Here is a 13,248-nt window from a genome sequence, read left to right on the forward strand (position 1 = left end):
CATGATCTGAGCCGCAGTCAGCTCCAGGTCTTGTTTTGATTGACTGTATAGAGCTTCTCCATCTTTGGCTGCAAAGGACATAATCAATCTGATTTCGATATTGACCATCTGGTGATGTCCATGTGTAGAGTCGCCTCTTGTGCTGTTGGAAAAGCATGTTCTCTTGGCAAAACTCTATGAGCCTTTGTCCTGCTTCATTTTGTACACCAAGGTCATGCTTGCCTGTTATCCTGGTGATTTCTTGATTTCCTACTTTAGCATTCCAATCCCCTATAACGAAGAGGACATCTTTTTTTGGTGTTAGTTCTAGAAGGTGTTGTAGGTCTTCACAGAACTAATCAACCTCAGCTTCTTCGGCCTCAGTGGTTGGGGCATAGACTTGAATTACTGTGATGTTGAATGGTTTGCCTTGGATTCATACTGAGATCATTCTATCGTTTTTGAGATTGTACCCCAGTACTGCTTTTCCCACCCTTTTATTGACTATGAGTGCTACTCCATTTCTTCTAAGGGATTCTTGCCCACAGTAGTAGATATGTAGACTTCTGCTACTTAATACTAAAGGGCAGGTGTCATAGTTTTGAATATTTTTGCATGGAAAAAGCTCCCTGCATTTAGTAATCAAGTATATCAAGGTCAATCTCCCCATTGTGCATGTTTTCTACATGCTGGGAGTTTCTGTTTCATTGGCTGCCACTTGTGGGAATAGGAAAACTCATGGTGCAGTGAGTGATATCACATTAATCTTCTAATACTTGATGTTACCAGAAGGAGAGAAGAGGAAGAGACATAGGACTGCACTTTTAGATAGCAGCCACTCATCTCCTATAAGATCTTGTAAATCTACTTTAATAGAAGTGGGAGTGGGTATGATGCGATGCAGTGTAGAGAGTGTTGGACTGGGACTCGGGAGATCCAGGTTCTAGTCCCTACTCGGCCATGAAGCTCACTGGGTGACTTCAGGCCAGTCACTGACTCTCAGTCTAACCTACCTCACAGGGTTGTTGTGAGGATAATATGGAGAGGAGGAGGACTATGTGAGCCACCTTGGGCTCCTTGCAAGAGGGAGAAAGGCGGGATATAAATGCAATAAATAAATAAATAAATAATAAGTAAATAAATAAATAAAATGCTTGGCTCCCTAAACCAACAAATCCAGTGGATAAAAAACAGAAAACAGTTAGAATTCATCAACAGGTTTAATTCTACTGCCACAGGGCTGAATTGGGATAAAGGATCTTTATCACACTACATTTGTTGACTGGCTTACCTAGTGCCACCATGTTTGTGTTATTAGGAACAACTGTACTGTGAATGACCACTGTTTATAATGTAATAGTCACTGTGAAATACTTTCTGAATTTAATTTCCTTCTGACTTCACTCCTTGCAATTCCCCACCACCACACACACCCTGGATTTATTTTATCTAAACCGGAAACTCTCCATGATGCTCCCTGCATCTGATGAAAGCAGGGTGTAGTCCACAAAAGCTTGTGCCAGGATAAATTTGTTAGTCTTTTAGGTGCCACAAGACTCTGTGTTGTTTTTGCTATAACAGTCTAACATGACTACTCTCCAGAAACAGAAAACTGTTTAGAACAGAAGACCAAATAGCAAATCACAATGCCACTGTAATATTTCTGACAGTTATACTATCATTTCAGTTCACAGAATATCCTGGCTAAGGATATTACAAATTAAAAGCTTGTTTTAACAGAAGCCTGAGCTAAAATGCCACCTAAGCGTTTGCGCATTTCTTCATACCTCTGATGTGGACAGATCAATAGGAAGAACTTCAAACTATGTTTGCTTTCCTCTACTTGCCTATCTAAATATTCATAGAACTAAAATGCCAGCAAACTATTGATCTGAGCTATAAAGATTGGTTATGGGGCGAAAGTAAATTCTTCAAACAACTTTTTCTTTTTTTACCAGCCATGTTGTCAGATTCCTTACAAAACTGAATTGAGATGAAGCAAAATAAAAAGCTGCAAATGAAATTATATGATTGAGCCTTATTATAACAATTAGATTATATTTAATCTATGCTGCTCCTGTTTCTACATCTGTTTGGATTAACCTGTAGAAGAGACTCTGTACACATGAAAGTTCTTTCAGAGATTATTCTGAATGTATGTACGGGGCCAGAGGCAGTGGGAGCCATCCTGCTATACCCACCAAGCACACTGGCGTTGATTCTGACTGAATTGCACTTAAGTGTCATTGATTTCAATGGAACCTCAGACCAAAAAAGTCATTACTTTCATTTTTACTCTAGAGTAGGTACAGGGGCCTGATCTGGATTGGGACTCTAGTGTGGGAGGGTGGGTGGGGCTTTAACCCTTTCCCCGCTGCTATGAGCCTGACCTAGTCCCCACTCAGCCATGAAGCTCACTGGTGACTTTGGACCAGTCACTGAGCTCAGTCTAACTTACGTCACCGGGTAACCTGCAATTTCTATGGTAAAATAATGATCCTTAAGGCTAATGAACCACAGTTTTGCAACAGAAATTGCAGGTGCAGTGAACCTTATGGTGTTCAACCTTAACACTTAAAGCCATCCTCTTCAAAGCCCCTCAAACCTTGTTTAGCCTTAATGCTTCTCCATAGTATCTTGGGAACGGAGATTTTCTGAGGCTCCTGAAGAGAGTACTCTGGTACATACCTCTGCACAAAACCTTGGATTCCTTGGTTGGGAATTCGGGCAATTAATCCTAAAACTGGAAGTGGGTTAAATTTCTAGAGCAATCACATCTTAAGTGCTCCATACAGTTCGGCATCCTGATTTTGTTCTTTCTTTGGCTGAAGTACCATCTGAGCTAATTCACAAGAGAACCACTTTTTTCTCTTTCCTCTTTCAAGATCCTAAGAAGAACATCATGTTCATTAATTTCCTCCAGTTTTCCTTTTCTGGGTGTTCAGTGCCTCCCCATTTGAGAAAATCTTTATTCAGTGTTTATCTACAGCCTGGAAGGATCCAATATTTCCAATAAGTGTGCGTGTGTGTGTGTGTGTGTATGTATACACACACACACACACTCTTACACACAGGCATTTGCATTAGTATAGGTTGCATCACCAGCTTCCCAGAAGTCCATAACATTACAAGGTCTTTTTTCAATACTCCTACTAGTCATGGCAACTAGACATGAAACTCCTGATCATTACTTGCTGGGAATAAGCAACAGGAAATGGCTATTTCCATCAAATCCTATTTGCGAGCTCCCCATGGTATCTGGCTGGCCAGTGTCAGATACATAATAGTCAGCTACCTATACCAATAATGGGCAGATACCTTTGATTTGATCAACATGGCAACTGTCATAACGTAAGAATCAAATATTTGGAAAATATAGTGGAACCTTAATTAATTTCCCCAAGTTTATCTCTCTGTGCCCTTTAAGCAAAGGATCCATTCTACTATAGTCTGAATATGATTGATTATTCTAAATTTACAGTTGGTGACATGTTGTCGGGAATTGTTAAATAATAAAACAGGTTCTGTGAATAAGACATCTATCTATGCAAAAGGAAGGAAATAAATAATACAAATGGTTTCTCTGTGCTTTTCTGAGGCAAATCCTTGAATTTTGCCCATTTTTTATTGGACCCTGTTCCTTTTAACTCCCAGTTCTATAATCAATGTTCATGCTCCACTTTGCATAATATAAAGCTTGACTTTCATCTTCTAGCCAATTTCAACATCTGTCCTATGAGGTTTTCCCTTTTTAAATACATGCATCCCTCAAGATATAAATCTGGTCTTTCTCATCAGTGCATTTAAAATGTCTCCAAACAGAAATGTTAGTGCACGGCCCATGAAAAAGACTCATGAACAGCAGATTAGGGCTCACCAGAAATGACCAATTTTCCCCCAAAGAAAGATATGTCTTTGATATCATGTTCATGCAGTACCTCACACTTCTGAGAATAGCAATTGCCTCCCAGATTGTTTTTAATCTTCATTGCTTCTGAATCCATTAAGTGCCCCTCAAGTCATTCTAACTGAATCAGAATCTGCCTTCTGAGAAAGACCCTCATTGGCTGAGAGTGGCTAGTAAAAGAGCAGCAAATAGATCTCCCTTTGGAGGAATTTAGTTACAATAGCATGAACTTCCAACTGTGTCCAACTAAGGTTTGAATGGTAAGCAGGATAGTACCTGGTGCCCTCAACATTAATTGTGTCTGTATACACAGAACCTATATATGAACTGGAGCAGCAGTACTCACAAGGGATGGGATGCTCATGGCAGTGGCTTGGCTCCTTCATGGATCACTGCCTTGTTGGGGCAGAGGGGCTTGCGTAACTCAGTGAAGCCATAAGCTATGCCGTGCAGGGCCACCCAAGATGGACAGGTCATGGCAGAGAGTTCTGACAAAATGTGGTCCACTGGAGAAGGAAATGGCAACCCACTCCAGTATTCCTGCCAAGAAAACCCCATGGAATGTATCACAAGCCTAAAAGATATAACGCCAGATGAGCCCCTCAGGTCGGAAGGTGTTCAATATACTACTGGGGAAGAGCAGAGGGTATTTCCAAGTAGCGCCAGAAAGAGTGAAGCGGCTGGGCCAAAGCCGAAAGGACACTCAGCTGTGGATGTGTCTGGTGGTGCATTTCAGGTGGATTCAGGTGCATCGGAAAATCCGATGCTGTAAAGAACAATATTGTTTAGGAACCTGGAATGTTAGATCAATGAATCAAGGTAAGCTGGAGGTGGTCAAACAATGAGATGGCAAGATTGAACATCGACATCTTGGGAATCAGTGAACTAAAATGGACAGGAACGGGCGGATTTAATTCAGGTGACCATCATATCTACTATTGTGGCCAAGAATCCCTTAGAGGAAATGGAGTAGCACTCATAGTCAACAAAAGGGTGGGAAAAGCAGTACTGGGGTACAATCTTAAAAATGATAGAATGATCTCAGTACGAATCCAAGGCAAACCATTCAACATCACAGTAATTCAAGTCTATGCCCCAACCACTGATGCCGAAGAGGCTGAGGTTGATCGGTTCTATGAAGACTTCCAACACCTTCTAGAACTAACACCAAAAAAAGATGTCCTCTTCATCATAGGGGATTGGAATGCTAAAGTAGGAAGTCCAGAAATCACCAGGATAGCAGGCAAGCATGGCCTTGGTGTACAAAATGAAGCAGGACAAAAGCTAATAGAGTTTTGCCAAGAGAACACGGTGATCATAGCAAACACTCTTTTCCAACAGCACAAGAGACGACTCTACACATGGACATCACCAGATGGTAAATATCGAAATCAGATTGATTATGTCCTTTGCAGCCAAAGATGGAGAAGCTCCATACAGTCAGTAAAAACAAGACCTGGAGCTGACTGTGGCTCAGATCATGAGGTGCTTCTTGCAAAATTTCGGCTGAAATTGAAGAACGTAGGGAAAACCACTAAACCATTCAGGTATGACCTCAATCATATCCCTTATGAATATACAGTGGAGGTGAGGAATAGATTTCAGGGATTAGACCTGATAGACAGAGTGCCTGAGGAACTATGGACGGAGGTCCGTAACATTGTTCAGGAGGCAGCAACTCAATCCATCCCAAAGAAAAAGAAATGCAAGAAAGCCAAGTGGTTGTCTGATGAGGCTTTACAAATAGCTGAGGAAAGAAGGGAAACAAAAAGCAAGGGAGAAAGGGGAAGATATATCCAACTGAATGCAGAGTTCCAAAGAATAGCAAGGAGAGACAAGAAGGCCTTCTTAAATGAACAATGCAAGGAAATCGAGGAAAACAACAGAATGGGAAAGACTAGAGATCTCTTCATTGGAGATCTCAAGGGAACATTTTGTGCAAAGACGGGCATGATAAAGGACAAAGAAGGCAGGGACCTCACAGAAGCAGATGAGATTAAGAAGAGGTGGAAATAATACACAGAAGAACTATACAGGAAAGGTCTTAATGTCCTTGATAGCCATGATAGTAATGTCCTTGATAACCATGATAGTGCGGTCACTGAACTTGAGCCGGACATCCTAGAGAGTGAAGTCAAGTGGGCCTTAGGAAGCATTAGTAACAACAAAGCTAGCGGAGATGACAGTATTCCAGCTGAGCTATTTAAAATCCTAAAAGATGATGCTGTTCAAGTGCTGCATTCAATATGCCAACAAATTTGTAACACTCAGCAATGGCCGCAAGACTGGAAAAGGTCAGTTTACATTCCAATTCCAAAGAAGGACAATGCCAAAGAGTGTTCAAACTACCGCACAATTGCGCTCATTTCACATGCCAGCAAGGTGATGCTCAAAATCCTACAAGCTAGACTTCAGCAGTATGCAAACCGAGAACTACCGGAAGTACAAGCTGGGTTTCGAAGAGGCAGAGGAACTAGAGATCAAATCGCCAACATTCGCTGCATCATGGAGAAAGCAAGAGAATTCCAGAAAAACGTCTATATCTGCTTCATTGACTACGCTAAAGCCTTTGATTGTGTGGATCACAACAAACTGTGGCAAATTCTGAAAGAGATGGGAGTACCAGACCACCTTACCTGTCTCCTGAGAAACCTGTACGAGGGTCAAGAAGCAACAGTAAGAACTGGACATGGAACAACTGAGTGGTTCAAAATTGGGAAAGGAGTACGACAAGGCTGCATATTGTCGCCCTGCTTATTTAACTTATATGCAGAGTACATCATGAGAAATGCCGGGTTGGATGAATCAGAGGTTGGAATTAAGATTGCTGGGAGAATTATCAACAACCTCCGATATGCAGACGATACCACCCTAATGGCAGAAAGTGAAGAGGATCTAAAGAGCCTCTTGTTGAGGGTGAAAGTGGAGAGTGCAAAAGCTGGTTTGAAACTCAACATTAAAAAAACTAAGATCATGGCATCTGGCCCTATCACTTCCTGGCATATAGAAGGGGAAGAATTGGAAGCAGTGACAGATTTTACTTTCTTGGACTCCAAGATCACTACAGACGGTGACTGTAGCCAAGAAATTAAAAGACGCTTGCTCCTTGGGAGGAAAGCTATGGCCAACCTAGACAGCATAGTAAGAAGCAGAGACATCACCTTGCGAACAAAGGTCCGTCTAATCAAAGCTATGGTTTTCCCAGTAGTAATGTATGGCTGTGAGAGCTGGACTATAAGGAAGGCTGAGCGCCGAAGAATTGATGCTTTCGAACTGTGGTGCTGGAGAAGACTCTTGCGAGTCCCCTGGACTGCAAGGAGGTCAAATCAGTCCATCCTAAAGGAAATCAACCCTGAGTGCTCACTGGAAGGACAGATACTGAAGCTGAAGCTCAAATATTTTGGCCACCTAATGTGAAGAGAAAACTCTCTGGAAAAGACCCTGATGCTGGGAAAGACTGAAGGCAAAAGGAGAAGGGGACGGCAGAGGATGAGATGGCTAGATAGCATCACCGATGCAATGAATATGAACCTGAGCACACTCCGGGAGAGTGCGCAGGACAGGAAGACCTGGAGTGCTATGGTCCATGGGGTCACGAAGAGTCGGACACGACTGAACGACTAACAACAACATACATGAACAAATTGTAGTAATTAACCACAGCATGTATGTGTGATGGACAATGTTCATCTTGACCCAGGTTTTTACTCATACAGAAACACTTGAACTCAGTATGCTACCACCAGTTCTGTCTATTTCATTTAGAGGCACCGTTTGCCACACTAGAGGCATCTTTTGGAAGGGATGATATACTTTGGAGCAGGGGTCCCCAATGTTTTTGGACCCATGGGCACATTTGGGAATTTGAGAAACTGCTGTGGGCACCACCACAAAATGCCTACTCAGTAGAATGTTGCTCTACATGTCATATCTGTGGATCTTAGGCTGTGTCTTACTCAGCGAAAATGTTTATTTCTTGTCTACTGGATACCACAATGTCTTTTAAAATAAGGGATTGTCTAATTTGGCTAATTGCTGGTGATGCAATAAAGCTAATGCTTCTTTTAAACATACATTTTGGCAATGTCCAGTAGTTGCTTCTTTTTAGGAGGAAGTTATAACACAGATAAATTTTGTACTGGAACAGTCTTTAATATTCACTGATGGGCTCACTCTTTTAAATTATCACTTGCTTCATGGCAGTTAACAACTGGTCAGTATAAATGGATTCTCTGTCCCTTTTTGACAGCTAAAACACTAATATAACAACATTGGAAGGATAAACACTCACCTCCTATATTGCAATGGATTCAGGACATTACAATGCTTTCAATAACTAGGAGTCCCTCCCAGGGGTTGTGATGCAAAGATTTCAAGGAAAGGAGCGAGGAAGCACTGTACGAATAAAAATAAAGGCACCTTCAAACACATACTTATTTGGATGTTTGGTCCACTTCTGTTGAAGCCTATGTATAATTGCTAGAAAGTTGTATGCATTTCATATGTATTCATTGCTGTGTGTGTGTGTGTGTGTCCATGTATGTAGTATATTTAAAAAATGGAACCCCCCCAAGTTTTGTGGGTGCCCATGGGAGCCACACTGGAGAAGTCAGCGGGCACCATGGTGCCCATGGCCACCATGTTGGGGACTCCTGCTTTGGAGGAGATATCCTTGGGTGATCTTCCCAGTTTTCTCTGGATGAGCCTCTGTTCTGTCTCCTCTGTCTGCTTCCTTGTGTAAAAATGGTGAGATACACAGGAGTTGTGATTTTAGGGCTACACGTTCACCATCAGAGCAATTGTTCCTATTCAGTTAGTCTATCCTAGTACATAAGAGATAAGGGGGAAGGTTCAACAGACAGAGAGGTTAAAACAAAACCAAAAGGTTTGTGCTACCTCACCTATACTCTTTAAAATCCAGATGAGAACTTGGCTTATGAATACTCACTTCTATGAGTGCAAGTCTTTTCTTTCAGATAAAATGTCTGACAGCTCCACCTGGGAAAACAGCCCCCTTTTCATTCTGTGGGCTGAGGGGGACTGCTATTGAAGCCAATCAACTGCTATGAAGTGAAGCTAAATTTCCCACTCCAAATTAGAAGGTCCCAATGGGAATTTCCCCCCTCAAGGTCAAGTGACAGTATCAGTGACCACATTTGGAGTAGTCCTCTATCTGAACTAAGGTGGAACCTCTTGATGTTCTGAGCATGGAGGCATGAATAGTACATGGAGCCACTGGTGCCTGTTAGCTACCAAGCAACGCTCAAGTTCTGTTGTTTATACACAAAGCCCTTATATCTAGCTGACCACCTTCCCCTGTATACACCCAGTTGATCACTATGTTCCTCAGAGAGGGCAGTATTGGATGTCCCATGAACAACAGAATGTTGCCAGGTGGTAGTAGAGGTGTTGGAGAAATCTGCAACGGAACCAAATGAGTTTGGATTTTTATGAATCCGACCCATGTATTCTGCAGTGGGCCGGCTTTTCCCCTGTTGGGCAGATTCCATGGACTTGTAGACTGTTTCTCTGACCTTTAGGAATTTTGTACAAATTTTGTTGTAGAAAAATATGCACAATTAAAAAAAAGAGGCCAAAAATGTGCATTTCCCTCATTGCCTAAGCGTGAAATGCATATTTGGTGGGAATTTGCACATTTTTGCACAGACAAACTTGCACAAATTTGCATTTGCACAAATATGAAATTGCACAGATTCCGAAACTACAAAAAGTACAGTTCCATTGATGGGCATGGACAATGATATGAAAGGCACCTGACAATCCATGAAATGCAGACTGAATGACTTTACACAATCTGTACATCCCTAGGCGATAGCATGTGAACAGACCTTCTCAGTAGTGACACTTAACCTCTGGAGGATTCTCCCACACAGGGTCTGAGAGACAGAAATTGTGGCAAGCTTCAAACACCTCTTGAAAACATATTTGTTTACAGAGGCTTTCCCTGACATGTAGGGGAATATGGCATTGCCCTGTTTTTAGTGCTGTCTTTGTAGTAGGAATGTAGAGATTTTGCTTAATTCATTCCATGTGTGTTTCATGGACCATCAGGTGTCTTTCATTCCATGATCCTCTTACTGAGGGAATTGGGTTTTTTTCTCCTTTGGAAAAATACACAAAAAAGCCCACCACAATTTATGTAACTATTGCTGGTATGCAATAGTTTGCTGAAGAGATGTATAGAACATTGGCATTTTTAATATTAAAAAATACCATATATGTGAGTGTATTTTTCAATAATTTTTGTGCAACTAAATTTGTGTACAATTCCAGAAAGTAAAAAAAAAACAAGAAACAGTCTACAAGTCTGCAGAATCTGTGCAACTCAGAAATTGCTGGTTCGCTGCACAATCCACTGGTTGAATTCACAGAAATCCAGTCATTTGAATCCATTTCAGATTTCTCTGTCATCCCTACTTTGTAGTAAAGTTTTTAATTATTTATTACTTTATATTGTTTGATATTGTCTTTATATTGAATTAGATATGTGTTTTAGTGTGAACCATTTAGAGAATTCATTATATTTAGTGACATGGAAGAATTATAAAAATATGAATAAACTAGGTCTAAATAGTAGTAATTAACTGAAGTCAATGAATTTTAAAAAGGACCATGAAAGAAGGTATGTGTATTTATGAAGGCACTTTTTGCTGTCTAACTATTTGATAAGCCAGTGATCTGTATCATCTTGCCACAAGGTTGAGGAAATTTTTCGCCACTCACCTGCTCCCTTGGTTTCTGATCATATTCATATGGTGACATGTGCAAAAATTCTCTTTACTGTTAGGCAGGAGGGTGGAGATGACCAGTTCGCCAACTGAGTTCTTACTTGCTTACTTACTTGCACATCATGGTAAATTGCCACTTTGTAAATGGTGTTTCTGTCTTCATTTTTTATGTGAAGAGATGTCCCTCTTTAATAATTTGTGTCTTTCTATAGTAAAATCTGAATTAAATGTGGCAGTGAAAAGCAACATGCCCTTTCCTTTTGAAAAATAAAACCATTCCTCCCAACTCTGATCTGAGCTGATAGGTTGGAACAATTGTTAGGCAGATGCTGATTTATGTCTCAGTGGCAGTATGGTAAGTAATAGGGTTAAGGCATGTTCATCCAATCTAACAGTCCAGCTGGACAAACATAATAGCTGGAGATTAAAAGGGATTTTAGAGACGGCCTTGGAGAGACACATCTGTGTTATCATAATGCAGTAGTCTAGATGTGGAAAAGAAAAACAGGTATTTAAAAACAGAGAGGTTACAGCAAGAATGATCGTCTATTGATCTAGAAAGGTCAACTTTATAAAACTATCTGCCTGGAGTCCAGATCCTTTCTGTGTTAATCTTCGGTCTTTTTTACTCCTATCTTGCACAAATGAGCATTTGAACATAAGAGTTCAGGCTAAATCTCCTGGAAAACGTAGCTCCAGAGTTTGTTATACATCTAGTGAGGTTAGAAAGACAAACTGTCTAAATACTAATGTTGCCAGTTACGTAGATACAAGTGAGGCAGCTATAACTGGTGATGCTGCCAAATTTCGTAATTAGTTGTCTTCCTGGTCGAACGTCTCCCATTCATAATGCTCAGATATTTTTAACAAGCCTTGACTGGCATTTTACAAATTCTTGGTTATGTTGGGAATTGATTGTGGGCTTCTGAGCATGCACAGTCTGTCTCTAAACAATGCGATTTCTGCGCATGTGCTGACTTGTTTGGCCATTGGTTCATCTGGTGTTCCCATCTCAGCTTCTCTTATGTTGCAGCCCTGGCTCTGTGAGGAGGGGGGGGGAGGAGGAGCGGGGGGGGGGGGCTCTGTGGGTCCATCTTCTTTTCTTCTCCATATAGTGGCAACTGCAAGTAAACATCACACGACATAGGGAGGCCATGTGAAAACAACCAATTAGGAAGGGGCTAAGTCACATGGGGACGCATGACATCATGGTGCACTCCATGTTTCTAAACTATAGCTCCCAAGATGCACTTTGATACTGAGCATGCAGAAAAGCTTGTTTATGTGGAATGGAGTGAGAAATCATTTAAAGAGAGAACTCTCATCTGAGCTTACATGGGTGAGTTTTTTTATTATCCTAGAAAATAACAATTCACCTGGGGTATGCTCACCCATCACTAGTTATAATCAACCCCAAACATGTACATGGTAAAGACACAGATTTCAAGGCAACAGTGGTCCCAGTTCCAGCTCCAGGTTTCGGAGAGCCCTCCAGTGGGCCTGCTCCCTCAATGACTATTTTCTCACTACCATGGTCACCAGCTGCTATTGCTCCTCACCCTCTTTCTCATCACTGCTGCAGTTAGTCTGAGTTGAGTCAGTTAGTCTGGGGCTTTTTCAGAAAGTAAGGCCCTCCAGGTCAAACTAGATGTGACGTTAATTGCATGAATGCAATTAACATGCATGTTTTTTGTAATGAAAATAGCAGCTGTAAGAAAGCATGTGCAAGCTCAGGGCTGTGTGTGCGTGTGCGCGTCTGTGTCTGCATGCATGTGCACTCTTTCTCTCCCTGCCAAAGTTCCCCTCAAAAATTGTCTCTCTGAAGCCACTACATTCATTTCAACGGAAGCTCCCTTTGTTGTCAATGGAGGCTTCCCTTGAAATGCAAACAGCAGCTTTGGAGAAGCAATTTCGGTCAGTACCACAATTTTGTGGCAGGGAGAGAAAGAGTCAAATCTGCCCTCCTATCCCCACCCCTAAAGTTCAGAGACTGCTTAGGTTTCCCTGCAGTTATTATTCATACAACAAAAAAGCACATTAATTGCAAGGCTAACACATTTATTATGGGATAAACCAGTGGTGGGGAACCTTTTTCAGTCCCAGGGGTGAATTCCCCCATGGGTAACCTTCTGGGAGCCACATGCCAGTGGTGAGTGGGGCTAAAGCCAAAAGTGGTTGAAGCCAAAGTAACACACATGCCCCATTCACACACATCTATCCATTCACATTAGCCCTGTTCAGATATTCTATTTCTGAGTTTAACAAACATGCAATGGGGGCACTAGCTCCATACCCCTCCATCCTCATTCTCGTAACCCTTCACATTTTGAGGCATCACCTCTGCAGTGGGGAGCCTTTTGTAGCTGCATAGGCTCCCCAGATGATGTAGAAGGCTGGAAAATCAGGGTTCTCTATTACATGGGGGAGCCTACATACTGTAGATAAAAAAAAAAAAATCTCCCCTGCTGCGGTTGTTCATCCTCAACATGTGAAGAGCAGTGAAAATGGGGACAGAGGGGGCAGAGCTGACATAATCAACCTTGGTCTCTCCCCTCATATGTTCATTAAACTTACAATACAACATCTGAATTGGGCTACATACACACTCTACTC

General features: G+C 41.6%; 1 protein-coding gene across 1 annotated transcript in view; it reads right to left on the bottom strand.

Moving 5' to 3' along the window:
- Positions 1–13,248, bottom strand: part of KCNH7 (potassium voltage-gated channel subfamily H member 7) — a 430,246-nt gene that overhangs the window by 344,761 nt on the left and 72,237 nt on the right. The window lies entirely within an intron of this gene.

This window comes from Heloderma suspectum, chromosome 1, assembly GCF_057233095.1.
Source record: "Heloderma suspectum isolate Gila_16-S chromosome 1, 16-S_ref, whole genome shotgun sequence".
Lineage (NCBI taxonomy): Eukaryota > Metazoa > Chordata > Lepidosauria > Squamata > Helodermatidae > Heloderma > Heloderma suspectum.